This window comes from Astyanax mexicanus, chromosome 13 (assembly GCF_023375975.1).
Source record: "Astyanax mexicanus isolate ESR-SI-001 chromosome 13, AstMex3_surface, whole genome shotgun sequence".
Taxonomy (NCBI): Eukaryota; Metazoa; Chordata; class Actinopteri; order Characiformes; family Acestrorhamphidae; genus Astyanax; species Astyanax mexicanus.
In genome coordinates this window covers 26471573-26487555 of record NC_064420.1, presented here as the reverse complement: position 1 = coordinate 26487555, position 15983 = coordinate 26471573, and the positions used below count along the sequence as shown (strand labels likewise).

At 38.9% G+C, this 15983-nt stretch overlaps 1 long non-coding RNA gene and 1 pseudogene across 1 annotated transcript; both read left to right on the top strand.

Annotated features, from left to right (window-relative positions):
• Positions 1 to 977: 977 nt before the first annotated feature.
• LOC125806775 (uncharacterized) lies at positions 978 to 2713 on the top strand. The gene is made up of 4 exons (XR_007441617.1): positions 978 to 1116; positions 1193 to 1264; positions 2250 to 2402; positions 2572 to 2713. It is a non-coding gene; the product is annotated as an uncharacterized LOC125806775 (long non-coding RNA).
• Positions 2714 to 6093: 3380 nt separating this feature from the next.
• LOC107197408 (uncharacterized protein K02A2.6-like) lies at positions 6094 to 9853 on the top strand (annotated as a pseudogene).
• The last annotated feature ends 6130 nt before the right edge of the window (positions 9854 to 15983 follow it).

Here is a 15983-nt window from a genome sequence, read left to right as displayed (position 1 = left end):
GGCCCATTCCTTTATTTCCTAGAGAACACAGATTTATCACATGTGTTACAAGAGACAGTGACTGTATAAGTAATCCTCTGCAAAGTTTAAAATCCTTTAAAATATGTTTTCCCCTCCTGATGTAAAAGAGTAAGCCAAAGAAACAACCAGAAACCCCTTTAAGAAAGAAACAATTTATTTATTTCATTTTTTAAATATTATTTTTTTTCTTTTCTTTCTTTTCCTTCTCATGTTTTTAAGATGGAAGGTTTGTTAAAATGTTTTGTGTTTAGTTGTGTTTTAAAACAGTGTTGTAAAAATCTAATTGTGATAAAACAATAAAGATAATGTTGGTAAAAAAAAAAGGATTAGATACAGCTATTAAATGAATAAATCAACATTAATTTAAAAGACCAGGGAGACGTTCTGTATGCTAACAAGCTAGATGCTAATAACAAAATTTATTAAAACCACAAAAATAGATATAAAATAGGAAAATAACCAACTAATCTAAGCTCAAAATGCTAAAAGAAATATAATTTAACGAATTCCAAAAAAATCTAAACGAAATAGTGAATCCTAAAAGCAGTAGCTTAAAGACAGAATATAAAGCTTTACCAGATTCAAAAATATGAATCTTAATAAACAAGGAATGTTTCGCCCTAAATGTTTATTTCCTGAAAGGATATAGCTAGGCTAGATACAGAAAAGCAGAGATTCTAGTCTTTAAAATGGCATATTTGGGTGTACATAATTATTCATAATCACAGCACGATAGTAATTATGACATATTTCTGACCCGCCGGCGGCCCAGGGCGTGTTAAGAGGTTAATGATGTGTATTGGGCTCTACAAAATAAACCACGCTAAATCAACATTGCAAACGTTGCGCAATATCTATACAATCAGTGAAGATCGGTTGAGTCGGTTCAACTCGGTCGCGCTCCTCTTCATCAGCGCTTAATGACCTGCAGGTGAGGCGCGCGCCTGAGCCGCGGCAATGCCCTTATATACCCCGCGGAGCAGCAGTGCGCGTGCATGCTGGCCTCTCAGTCAAGCGTTTTCTGTGTCACCAACGCCACCATGGTTCCTCAGAGGGTCATCTTTCTTCTTGTTCTGGTCGCTTGTCTGTCTCACGGTAAGCGCAGTGTGTGTGTGTGGCGCGTTTCAGCTGGTGTGCAGGTTCTGACCTCTATGGCCTGGTTCTATTCTAGTTTTGGGTTCTGTTGCTGAGCTCGAGGAGAGTCGTGCACAGGGACTGCTGCTGGCGCGTGTGATCAGACGAGGTTTGAATCTCTTTGTTTGCTGGTGTATGAGCTTCTGGGGGAACTCTGGTGGAAGTGCACTTTCTTGGGTGCCAATACTTTTTTCTTATAGCAGCTTGGGTCGTTAACTAGTTCTCTTTCCACAGTTCCAGTTTGAGGTCTGTGGTCTGTATCTGCTTGCTTCTACTATGTAGTACTTTCCATTGTTTCTTATTTTGATTCTGTAATGGTCAAGGTGTGTCCATGAATGCAAGACCAATTATAGGCTCTCAATTTGGTGTTTAAACTTACTGGTTTCTCCTGTTTTTATTTGGAAATGTTGTTCATGCCTGGTACCAGTGGTAGACTTCAGTGTACTTCAGTTTGCTGTATACTTTCTGTGAACAGTTCTGACAAGTTTCTCTAAATTGCACCAAACTAAGGCTGCAACTAATTACTTGGGTAGGTGACTAATCTTTTTTTTTTTTTAATAAATCATACCCTCAACTTGTTTCCTGTTGATGAGGCTCCTGATCCAATGCATGTTTTGCTGCATCTTGACTGCTAACCTACATAAATTTTGATCGGTTGAGCCTTTGATAGTTGCCATGCCTAGATCAAATTACGAAGCATATTATAGTGGACTTGCCATATGTTCATCTTAAGGAAATAATTATTTTTTTTCTTTAAATTATATATATTAAGATATTGCTTTGACCTTGTTTGAGCAAAATGTAATTTGTTTGTTTTAATGGTAATACTAACTGATTTATGTAATTTTCCATTAATCAGCTGATTTGGTTAATATTTACTATCATGGTAACACTGCCAACTTTCTCTCTACTGCTTTAAAGACAAATGCAAGCAAGAATAAAATTCAGTGATGCAACTTTTAGTCCATGTTGTCAGTTGACTAATTGTTGCAGCCCTAAACCAAACCCACTAGTTTGTTTCTCTGCTAGTTTCTGGGTATTTTGTTTGACTTATTGGTTCCTGTCTTGTTTCATCCGGTGTCTGATGTATCCAGCGGCTCGTATTCTTTCGGGGGGAAAGAAGGCAACCTTGGCTGAGGAAGGTGGTTCAGGCTGTTGCCCTGACAGTCATGTGAAGGGGAATCTGTGGTAAGAAACGCAGGCTGGATCTGGCCCTACAAGACTCTAATGGATGGAAAAGGATAAAGGTAAAGGAACACTGGTGCTCAGGCTTGTGATCTTCCTGTGCTCCCTGTAATGGGCCGATTTTTCTCCCAGCTTGCCTTTTTTTTTTTTTTTTTAATTGGGGGCCATGTAAAATGTCAACTAGACAAATTTGTATGAGTACAGTACTTTTGCTTTCTGTTCTGGTTTTAGGTTACACTGCAGTCCATGTGAAGGTTTCTTCAGCATCCCATAACTATGCAAATATCAGTCTGTGCAAGAGTCCACAGTATTTGTTGTGAACACCATATTGCTCCTTCTGGTCCTCAATAAAAAATAAAGATAAATCATTGTGTGACTTGGGTTTGTTTCTAGTTATAATAGTTGAGATTTGGTGAAGATGGCTATAGCCTTTTTATTTTTATTAATTACCCATGTTTTAAACATTGTTCTAAGATGGATAATAAATGCTTTTATTTAAATGAGTTACCAAGAAGCCACACGTCATGCACTCAGCTTGTTTTACTATCCACTTATGCTCTTGGAAATCTAAAACTGCTTATAAGCCAGTCATCATGGGCCAAAAAAACATAATGGTCATGGAAACTGTGCTCTCAATGAATTTGGCCATTAGCAATATTTTCCAATAATGTGAACGTTGCCAACTCCAATAACTCCAGTGCAAACTTTTATGCATGTTTATATAACCTAGGCTAGGTGGAAACATGTTATAATATATGTAAGCCAATGAAATTGTCTAACTTTATTTTACCAAGTAATGCTTACTACAATGTGTGCATAAAGGATATCTCAGTTGTAATTTCAATGCATCGCCTCCAAGTGTCGCCAAATGACAAACACAATATATACCCTGATCTTTAGTCTTCACAAAACCAGGCTTTTGGAAATGTTCACACACATTAGCGGGAGGTGCTTATTTCTGGAGGAAGCCTTTAAGTGTTCAGATTTATTTTCTTTGTCCTGTTTTTCATGCTGATTAAATTGAAAGAATTTAAAAACATAAATACACATGAAAATGAGTAGAATACCATTACATATCCACCAAAATGAACATATGATACAATAATGAAATATATATATATATATATATATATATTGTTTGTAAATTACCTTAAATACAGGACTTTCTCTTTGCAAGGCAAGGTTTGAGCCACTTTGTGTATGTATTAAGTAGTTAAGTGAAATAGAACAACAGTTCGTTAATGTGTGCTTGTAATCTTTACATTATTTGTAATACTGTACAAATGTATGAACAAAATTATTGTACCAGTACATTTTCCATAAAATCAACAGGAAATTCCTACATTTTATATGCCGATTTTACATTAAAGTACAGTCTTATTTTGTTTTTTAAAAATTTCCTCCTTTTTCAGTATATACATGAAGTGTATATAAATGAAGAAACTCTGTAAAAAGTTAAATCTGCAGGTAAAAAATCACATTAAACACACTGAACATAATTAGTTTTATTTTGTTCTTTTGAACGATCAACTGTTTTCTTTATACTTCTATAATTTACTAATCATATTTGAATTCTCACTTATTTCTATTTCCACTTTTGAATATTATATTCTTAGCCTATGTCTAGATACTTTTTTCACATATTGTTCTGGCAGTATAATTTAAATTTAACTAAGGTGCAGTGACGTGCAGATGCTATGGCCCAATGTGCTTGGGCAACTGCCCTTTTGCCTTCCTTGTCTGATATTGCCCTTCCGAGGGAGGGGAAAAATAATATAGGCAAATATGATTTCATATTTCAACAAGATTTTCAATATAGGCAAAAGGGAGGGGCGCGGGCGTAGCGGGGGACATGCAGCACGCTTCACTAGAAAAAAAAAGCGCAGCACACGACCGGCGCTTCAGCCGACTAGCAGAGACCGAAGAGGAGTTTGAAGATGCCGTGGGAGTAGAGCGACTGCCCTGAAGGTGAGCTTGAAATGTAGCCTTCACAGTATTACAAGACATGATCACAATCAACTTCTCTAAAATCCGATGTTGTCGAGTTTAGGACGTTTAGTGATCCTAAATAATCTGACAGCCACCTACTGTGCCACGTTTAGGTAGCAAAAAAAAACCCGACCGCCAGCTAGCTTGCAGTCAACTGGCTCAGATTGTTAAGTTACATGCAGCTGATAACATTTCATTTTATCAAGCAAGATGAATGACGGACATAAACAGGGCCGGAGTGGGCCCCTTTTTCAGCCAGGGAGTTCCCAAACCCAAACATTTTTTCCATGGAGCACGAATTTGAATAAATAAAACAGCAGCTATATCTTACAATGCCTTTTTATTGGATAAAAGTATAAGTATATGTTGGTAAGTTAACAGAACACCCTTTACTTAAACATGTTTCATTCAAATTTAAATCAGATAAACATTTAAAATGTAAAAAAAAATATTTTTTTGAATTAATATTACTTAGAAGTAGTGCTGGGCGATATGGGAAAAATATTTTTTTATTTTTTATATCACGATAACGATGTATATCATGATATACCACATTTATATACATCAATTATACATAAATTAACAAAGGAAATAGACGCGTTCATCTGCGCGTTTAAAGATGGATGGTGCAGGTTGATTAATAGGTGCGCGGCTCTGGCGTGGATTTGGCGCTAATTCTACTGCTTTGGGGCTGCGTGACGTTCAGTCTCTCAGCCTGCCAGTACAGTGTCAGCATATAAATCAGGTGCGTTTTTGTACAGGACAAACCATTCAAACATGCGGATGAGATCTCAGCACCCGATTAAAAAAATCACACAGTGTCTGTATGGCTTAAAATAATTAGATAGGTTTCCGGTTATGGCGGCTAGCTGAGAGGACGCGTGTTTATCGGCTCTGCTACCTCGTCAATTAAATCCTTTCTAAAAACCTGTTTGGGGGACTGTTGTTTGATCCAGATTCATCACGAGACGAGAGATAATGCCAAACTTACAAAAGAAAACAAGTCAAAGCCGCAAACAAACTCTACAATCTTGGCAACGCCGAGCAACACGTCTAGTGCTGGAACTACTAGCATAGCCACGGAGGCCGAGGGTACGGCTTATGCTAGTGTTAGCCAGGAACCCGAAGGCACAACAGGGGGCACAATCAACCCGGCGGCTACTGAAAGCTCGCACGAGATAGCCGATACCATACTGGCAGCTATAGACACAATGAAGTCAGAGTTTTCCACCAGATTCGACGGCATATTAATGGCTATCGAAAACGTGAGGAAAGATATCACGGACTGTACCGAACGAGTTACACAGGCGGAGACGAGGATTTCAACAACCGAGGACAATATCATCACGCTGCAAACTAAAGTGCAATCCCTGAAGGGTGAAAGTAATAGACATGGAGGCAAGATCAAGGAGATCCAACTTACGATTAGTTGGTTTGCCTGAGGGAGCAGAGGGCTCCGACGCGAGTGGTTTTCTCGAGAGTTGGATACCAGATGTGTTAGGCATGGGGCCCTCTAGGACGAAATTCCCAATAGAGAGGGCTCACAGAGTTGGTCCAAGAATGGAGATCACCAATTCCCCAAGAACAGTGATAATGAAGTTTCTGAATTACAAGGATAAAGAAGCAGTGGTGAAAGCAGCCTTGGTGAAAGAGCAGATCCAGCCGGTGTGGTTCTACTAAGATCTAGCACCAGGTGTGCACAGAAGGCGAAAGGAGTTTGACGGAGTGAGGCGGCGGCTCCGGGTGCTAGGACTGCGATTCGGAATGATTCCTCCGGCTCGACTCCTGGTGACATACGAGGGACGGTCACACATTTTAAACAGTCAACATTTTAACCCGAAACCAAGTGAGATTGTGCAGAGGTACAAGTTTGATTCCCGTGATAGAAGCCAGGGCGAGTCAGTGGCTGACTATGTGGCAGAGCTGCGCCATCTTGCACAGGATTGCAACTATGGAGACACCCTACAGCAGAGGCTGAGAGATCGGATTGTTTGTGGAATAAACGATGACAGAATACAGAGAAGGTTGCTGTCTGAAGCAGACCTGACTTTCGAGAAGGCTTTGAAAATTGCTAAATCTGTGGAAGCAGCAAATAAACATGCCCAGGATCTGCAACTCAAGAACACAGCTATGACATGTAACAGCTTAACATCAACGAAGACTGCAGGAGCTGTGTCAAGGAAAGCCCAGAGTGATGCTGGTGAGGAGTGTTACAGATGTAAAGGGATTAACCATAAAGCATCAGAATGCAGATTAAAACAAGAAAAGTGCCACTGTTGTGGAAAATTTGGTCACATTGCGAGGGCTTGCAAAAATAAACGAAAGAGAAAAGAGACTAAAAAAATGTTACCACTGAGAACAGAAAGGGGGCATAGTTCTCATCACTACTCTCACAATGTTACAGAGAACAGCAGTGATAGCTCTGAAGAAACTGCTGCATTGGCATGCATAACTCACAAATTGCATTGAATTGCATGAAGGAAGGAAAATTGCCCCATATACTGTGGACTTGGAAGTGAATGGGAAAAACATTCAGTTTGAAATTGACACAGGGTGCAGCCTTACCTTAATGAATGAGGCAAGTTTCAATGAGACATGGAACATGGAAATTCCAAAACTGAGCCCTACCAAGGTCAAGTTGGAAACATATACAGGCCAAGCCATTCAGGTAATAGGCCAAGCGTGGGTCTCAGTAAGCAGCCAACAGCAACAAAAGACCCTACCTCTCCTTGTAGTAGCAGGAGATGGTCCCAACTTACTAGGCAGAAGTTGGATGGAGGAGATTCGTCTACCCTGGGAGAGATCCAAGAGAAATCAGACCGACCCAGTCTACAGCAAGTCTTAAAAAGGCATGAAGTGGTGTTTAAAGAAGAGCTGGGAACGTTGGTAGGTACCAAAGCTACCATACATGTGCCACCCAGTGCTACACCAAAGTTTTACAGGCCAAGAGCTGTTCCTTATGCTGTGCGAGCTAAGGTTAATGCAGAGATTGACAGGCTGTTAAAGGAAGAAATCATTAAGCCAGTGCAATTCTCAGAGTGGGCTGCTCCAGTTGTGCCAGTATTGAAGCCAGATGGTTCAATAAGACTATGTGGAGATTACAAGTTGACTGTGAACCAAGTCGCTACACTGGAACAATACCCTATACCTCGTGTGGAAGATCTTGTTGCAACACTGTCAGGTGGAAAGCAGTTTACAAAATTGGATATGAGCCATGCATATCTACAGTTACTTTTAGATGATTCATCTAAACAGTATTTGACAGTGAACATGCATCGTGGCCTATTCACTTACAATCGTCTTCCATTTGGAGTGGCTTCAGCTCCAGCTATCTTCCAGAGGGTAATGGAGGGGCTTTTACAAGGAATTCCTCATGTAGCTATTTACCTTGATGACATCTTGGTAACTGGAATTGATGAGCAAGAGCATTTAAGGAACCTGGAGGAGGTGCTAACCAGAATGGAAAAGGCAGGATTGCGCTTAAAGAAAGACAAGTGCTCATTCTTGCAAAAAGAAGTGCAGTATAGGCCATAGAGCTCTCCAAGGACTACACCCCTTAGAGAGCAAAGTGCAAGCCATAGTGGGTGTGCCAAGTCCAAAGAGTGTCTCAGAATTGAAAGCTTACCTGGGCCTCTTAAATTACTATGGGAAATTTTTGCCGAACCTGTCCATACTGTTGGCTCCCCTGCATTCACTACTGAAGAAGGATGTACAGTGGGGTTGGGGTAAATCCCAAGAGAAAGCTTTCCGTGAGTCCAAAAAGTTACTGGAATCAGCCACGAGACTGGTACATTACTCCCCAAGTCAAGATCTCATACTGGCATGTGATGCTTCAGCTTATGGGGTGGGAGCTGTGTTATCTCACCGTATGCCAGATGGAAGTGAGAGTCCACTTGGATTTGTATCACGTACTTTGTCTCCAGCTGAAAAGAAGTATTCACAACTGGACAAGGAAGCATTAGCCATCATCTTTGGAATAAAGAAGTTCCACAAGTATCTGTATGGTCGTACATTCACTGTCTGCACTGACCACAAACCGCTAGTCGCCTTATTTGGGGAGAAGAAGGCCATACCACAAATGGGCTCCCCTAGGGTTCAAAGGTGGGCGATATTGCTGAGTGCCTATGAATATCAGATTGTTTATAGACCAGGAAAGTTTCATTCCAATGCAGATGCTTTAAGTAGACTACCCCTTCCTGAGACTCCTGGAGAAGAAAAAGAAACCGAGCAAGTTCTGATGATGGATTGTGTGGATGCTGTTCCTGTAGATTCCAAACAGATTAGGAGCTGGACAGCCAAGGATCCATTGTTATCACACGTACATGGAGATGTGTCTTGAGAGGATGGCCTACTGAAGCCGAAACCATACTTCCAAAGACGATTGGAGTTAAGTGCTCGTGATGGCTGTGTACTGTGGGGAGCAAGAGTAGTAATACCACAGCAAGGGAGAGAAATGCTGTTAAAATGTCTTCATCAGACACATTCAGGCATGTCTCGCATGAAAGGGTTGGCCAGGTCATACATGTGGTGGCCTGGAATGGACAAGGATGTAGAAAAAACAGTCCAGTCCTGTGACCAATGCCAGAGTAATCAAAAAGCACCACCAACCGCACCATTGCACCCATGGGAGTGGCCTGAAGCTCCATGGTCTAGGATTCATGTAGACTATGCTGGGCCATTCATGGGAAGAATGTTTCTAGTTATCATGGATGCTCATTCAAAATGGCTAGACACCTACCCACTGAAATCATCCACTTCTCAGATCACCATTGAAAAGTTACGCCAGAGTTTTAGTGTGTTTGGTCTACCACAAGTGCTAGTCTCAGACAATGGGCCCTGTTTCACAAGTGCTGAGTTTGAGACATTCATGAAGCAGAACGGCATCAGACATGTGAAGTCTGCCCCTTTCCATCCCTCAACAAATGGGTTGGCCGAGAGAGCTGTGCAGACCTTATAGGAGGGTCTAAAGAAAGCAAATGGAGACACCATTGAGACCAAATTGTCTAGATTCTTGTTCAGCTATCGGATAACTCCACATGCAACTACAGGGGTGTCACCAGCCGAATTGATGATGTCCCGAAGGTTGAGGTCTACCTTTGATTTGCTCATACCAGACCTGCAGGCCAAGGTGAGAAGCAAACAACTAAAACAAAAAGAAAATCGAGATGGACAGACCAAACTGAGACGTTTCACAAGTGGAGATGAAGTTCTAGCTAGGAATTATGGATACGGTCCGAAGTGGATTCCAGCTGTTGTGGAGGACTGCACTGGTCCATTGTCTTATTCAGTGGTCCTGGGAAATGGGCACACTTGTAAAAGACATGTTGATCAGCTGAGAGGTTGCAGTTCTGGTGGAATTCAGGAGCTGATGGAAAGTCCCGTGAGGATACCTGCATCAGTACAGGAGACTGTGCAAGTGTCTGTGCCAACCGCAACTGAGAACTGTGAGGATAGTTCGGCACAACAGGCTGAACCAGAAGTCACATTTGTAAAGCCTGATCCTCCATGCTCCATACTCCATTGAAGTTTAAAGACTTTATGTAACTTTTCCTTAAAGACAAAATGAAAACTAGATGTTTAGAACATAATTGTTTGTAATAGGTAATAGACCTTAGTTATAGTAGTATATAGTATTGTGTTCTAGCCTAAAGGGGGAGGGATGTAGTACCTTCAGTGTCCACTAGGGGTTCCCAGTATCCTTAGTTGTGCAGAGTTGTGCTAGTTTAGACTAGAGTGAGAGTCAGCACTGCCATGTTGAGCTGCAGGCATGTTTGTCAGAGAACAAATGGAGAATTAAAGTAGTAAACCTTCATCTGGACTTAAGAGTTTTTGTGCGTCACGATATCACACTAAGGGTAAGGTTATTATTGACAAAAGGTTGTTTTCTTCAAAAATGGACACTAGCACTTATTCTTGGTTTAAGTGGTGACTCTATTTTAAATAACGAGTAGGAGTTATTTACATGTTCTTTTTAAGCGAATATAATTTACTGTTTAGTAAGGTGATGTGGTACGCTATACAGTCCAAATAATGTATGTATATTTTTTGTAAAAATGTGTAGAAATAAGAGGTAGCAGACGTTAAATCTGGATTTTGGTAAGCAGTTTTGCTGATCCTCGTTTTAGAGAAGAACAGTTTGCTATTTGGGGAACCCTAAAGTTTAAGTGGGGGTACTCAGTTTTTGGAAACTGAGAGGGAGTTCATGTTTTTTAGGGGTTGTTATTTGTTCTTTACCTTTTTTTTTTGCTGTTTTTTCTTTTTTGTTTTTGCGAGACATAAGTTGGGGTAAAAGTTAGGTTATAAGTTTAAACTTTTCTGCTTTTTGCATAATAATGAAGGACTTTAAGAAATTGGGAAATCTGTTTCATTATATGTAATATGTTTAAAGACCTAAACATTAAAATTACATCATGGAATTGCAGAGGGTTACGGAAACTAAAAAAGGTTAAACAAGTAATAAGTAGAATTAAACTAATGCAATCTGTGGTCTTTCTTCAAGAAACACATTTAATGCACAAAGAAGAGTTAAACATTAAAAGAAGAAAGGGAAAAGGGAATATATTCTCAGCCCCCTTTAACTCCCAAGCAAGGGGGTCATGATTTTGATTCAGGAGTCTATTCCATTAAAGGTGAATAAGCTAATTAAAGATAAGTTAGGACGAATCATTATAATTCAAGGAACTCTACTAAAGGAGGAATCCATTCTAGTGAATATTCATGCCCCAAATATAGACAATCCTTCATATTTTCAGAATCTTTATCTCACTTTATCTACACTCTCTGGAAGCTATATAACAGCAGGTGACTTTGGCTGCGTCCAGAAACCCCACAAGTGTCTCCTTTTTCCTACCGATCCTCCTCCTCTCCTCCGTGACCCGGAAACTGATTTCGTGACGCCATCTTGCCGCCTGTCTGAATACCGTAGGAGACAAAAGAAGCCGCCTAAAATCCACCTTGAATAGGCTTTCAACGGAGGTTACATCAGTGTATCCTACTCCGGAAGACTTTTAGGGTATTTTCGAATGACATCACTGAATCCATGCCCACAGAGCGCGCGGAAATGGAGAAGGCAACGCACCAATATACGTCATAAGCATATTAATTAACTAGGTTCCTTATCTAAATAAACAGCAAGTAAAGCAGTAAGGTAACACTTTATAATACTGTCCCATAGTTAATAGGTAACTAAGCAGTAACTAATTAATAGTGCTGCATTAACACCTAAATATTTTCTATTAACTACCAGGGAGTACTGAATAATTACTCAGTAGATAGTACTGAACTAATTATTATAGTAGTTCACTATTAACTTCACAATAATTACTGAGACTTACATATCTCCCAGAGAACTACTTACTAATTATGTCTCCTTTATAATAACTATTCATTAATTTCTGCTCAAATCAACATTAACTACTGAAAACCCTTACATCCCACCTGGGGAACTATAGATCTAAATCAGTCTGCACAAACAATTATTCTATCAGTGGTGATATTAAAGGCATATTTGAGTGACACCATTTGTAGTAGTAGTAACCTTAATTACCTTACTATCATCATTATCTTCCAAATATTAGCAACACATTGTAAAATACTACAGTGTGTCGTAATCTGCTTAAACCCCATTTTTAAAAGAAAAAAAAAATAATAAAAGAATAACGTAATATTATTACATAGTAGACATTATTTATGTTCTCCAGAAGACTCTAAGACTGACTGTACTCAATTTTGTTTTAGTGGTCACTGCTTTAATTTTCAGCACCAACCTTATAAACGTTCATATTTAGCCTTGCAGTCTCACAGACTTTAAGTGCGCATTATTAGGGTAATTACGGTAATTCCACAGCGCCGGACCGCTAGCCTCTATCAGTGTGTTTATCTGCTGCAGCAGGTTATTCTATCAGTGGTGATATTAAAGCCAGTGACACCACTTATCATATATTAACCTTACTTACCTTAGTATGTTCAATATCTTCCAAATGTTAGACACACTGAAATGTGCAGTAGTCTGCTTAACCCCCATTTTTGTAATATTCTGTCAGTGTGTTACAGGTGTTTATTCTAAACCTGTGCTCTTCTTCGGTCCTCCTGGAGATGTGCTCAGTAGAAGTGATGGCTCACATACAGCTTTACTCTAGGCTGTGTCCTAGATCCTTATTCTGGGGGAAATCATGTTTAAATGAATAAATATTTGTGTTAGATAACGAACGGCATCCCTGTGTTCTTCATAGATAATTAATAAGGGGTCCCCGTCTTCTTTTTTCGGGAGTTAACAGCAGCACATGGTAACCCATTACTAATGACTGAGGAGTTACTGTGTTCTTCTTTGGAAGTTACTGCAGATCATGTCACAGTATTATAAAGTGAGAAACATGTTAACTAATTACTAATTACTGAGGAGTTACTGTGTTCTTCTTTAGGAGTTACTGCAGATCATGTCACAGTATTATAAAGGGAAATATACATAAAAAAAAAAAAAAATAATAATAATAATAACACACATTTAACCTAGCTAACTAACACACACATTTAAACTAGCTAACACAATTAACCTAGCTAACACACACACATTTCCCCTAGCTAACTTAGCTTGCTAACTAACTAACACACACGCATTTAACTTGCTAGCACACATATAACCTAGCTAACTAACCCACACATAAAAGTTAACTTAGCTAGCAAACGAACACACATAACCTAGCTAACTAACACATATTTAAACTAGCTAACTAACACACACATAACCTAGCTAACTTAGCCAGTTAACTAACACACACATAACCTAGCTAACTTAGCTGGCTAACGCTAACTACACACACAACTTAGCTAACTTAGCTAGCTAACACACATCCTAAAGCTGTTTAACAACCCACAAAGAGTCCTCCTCTGATCCGGGGGTAAAATCAGCTGGAAAAGATCTCAATATCCTGATTACTAGTTTATTTTCAATCAAATACAGAAATATGAAAGCAGCAGAGTCTCTCTTAATCTTCCTCCTCCAGCAGCAGCAGCACAGCAGAGAATTTACACGAAGGACCAGGAGAGCTGCGTCCGCTGTGAAATTACCGTAATTACCCTAATAGTGAGCAGTGAAATAAATCTCTGTGAGACTGCAAAGGCTGAAGATGCACTTTTATAAGGCTGATACCTAATATTAAAGCAATGATTGTTACATTATTACTGTCTTACAGTCATTCTTAGAGTCTTAGATGCCTTCTGGAGAACTTTCATCAATGTCTTCTATGCAATAATATTATGTTATAATGTTGTTTTTTTCTTCCAAAAATGATGGTTAAGCAGAGTAATACACACTGAAGTATTTTACTATATGTTGCTAATATTTGGAAGGAACTGGGGATAATAAGGTAATTAAGGTTACTACTACTACAAATGGTGTCACTCAAATATGCCTTTAATATCACCACTGACAGAATAATTGTTTGTGTAGACTGATTTAGATCTATAGTTCCCCAGGTGGGATGTAAAGGTTTTCAGTAGTTAATGTTGATTTGAGCAGTAATTAATGAATAGTTATAATAAAGGAGACATAATTAGTAAGTAGTTCTCTGGGAGATATGTAAGTCTCAGTAATTATTGTGAAGTTAATAGTGAACTACTATAATAATTAGTTCAGTACTCTCTACTGAGTAATTATTCAGTACTCCCTGGTAGTTAATAGAAAATATTTAGGTGTTAATGCAGCACTATTAATTAGTTACTGCTTAGTTCCTGCTTAGTTACCTATTAACTATGGAACAGTATTATAAAGTGATACCGATTTTCTTTACAGCACAATCTGTGTATCTACACTTTATATAAATGTGAGTTGTGGACCATGTACAGCCATTCCAAAATTAAAAAAAACCTTGAAAGACTTTGTATCAGAAACAACTTTGTGTCAGGGAATTGATCCTTCATCAACACACCAAGATGACTATCTGAATTTTAAAAGAATGCTTTCATAAACAAACAGCAAAGGTGAGACCAATAACTTTGGCTGAATATGATTTGATTAAGTGAACTTTTATTTTTAAATTTGATTTATTTATTTGCTTTGTTTATTTACACTGAGTGCTCACTCACAACAGCTAAGGCTTAAAACACAAGAGAGCATTTTGCTTTACGAGGAGTGACACAGGTAACGCCAGTTGTCACGTGCAGCTCTGAAAAAAAAATAGACCACTTAAAAATTATTAGTTTCTTGGATTTTACCAAATTGAAAACCTCTGGAATATAATTAAGAGGAAGATGGATGATCACTAGCCATCAAACCAAGCTGAACTGCTTGAATAAAGTTATCTAAAAGCAGGGTGAAAAACTGGTGGAGGAGAACATGCCAAGATGCATGAAAACTGTGATTAAAAAAACAGGGTTATTCCACCAAATATTGATTTCTTAACTTTTAAACTTTATAAATATGAACTTGTTTTCTATGCATTATTTGAGGTCTGAAAGCCCTGCATTTTTTTGTTGCATTTTCTACAAAGAAATGCTCTAAATGACAATATTTTGGGGGAATTTGGGAGAAATTTTGTCCGTAGTTTATAGAATAAAACAACAATGTTCATTTTATACAAACATATACCTATAAATAGCAGAATCAGAGAAACTGATTCAGAAACTGAAGTGGTCTCTTTATTTTTTTTCAGAGCTGTAGTTATCAGGTGTTCTGTGTCGCCCTCTGGTGGCTCCTTTTCATTTAACATGCTGGTTGGAATCCATGCAGCACTGAGCTTTTTACCCATCCAGTCTTCTCACACTGTTTTTTAGCATTAACACATCTGCAGCTTTAAACATTCAGAGAGATTATGGGTTGCAGTGACAAGCAAAGAGCACTGATGGGAAACTGTGACCAACAGAGGGCACTAATAAATGATAGTGACAACATTAAACAGGTATTGAAATTGGTTTTATTTAACCTTTGAATGAATCATTGTAACAATACTAACGGAAAGGTCTTTTCTGGCCTGTATTTTTTGGCCATCAATGGAATGTTTTTGAGCTTGTCTGATATTTCAGGGGTGTCAATCTAGACAGAAGCACATATTATCAGTTGTTTGAAGACTGGTTGTTTAACTAAACAAGTGCTGCTGTGTTTTAACAGTTTAAAAAGTGTAAGTATGTAGTTTTTTTTGTAGCAAATATTTTGTAGCAATAGCTTATCTACTTAAAGGGCCATTAAGTATTATATTTTCTGGAGTAACTCATAAAATGATCAGGGTGTGTCATCAGATGTGAAAAAACATTTTAAATTTATGTCCTTGCATCTCCTCACAGCAGTGCTTTAGCCTGTATGTTCTCCTTTTGAATGTTCCATTATGGAGCAAAGCTGTTTATTTTTTTACTCTTATCCCACACACTACCCATTCCACAATCAGCCCTGTTTGCTAGGTAAGGGACACAATGGCAGGCAAACAGCATGCTGCAGCCACAAGAGACAGAAAACAAACTGGACCAGAGGCAGCATATTCTTTCCATCCTGACAAGCTTAAGGATTCTTCCAAACAGCTCTGTTGCCAGACCAGGTGGAGTAAAACCGGCACTTAAAAATGATGAGTTTCTTTAATTTGACCAAATTGAAAACCTCTGGAATATAATCAATAGGAAGATGGATGATCAATAGCCATCGAACCAAGCTGAACTGCTTGGATTTT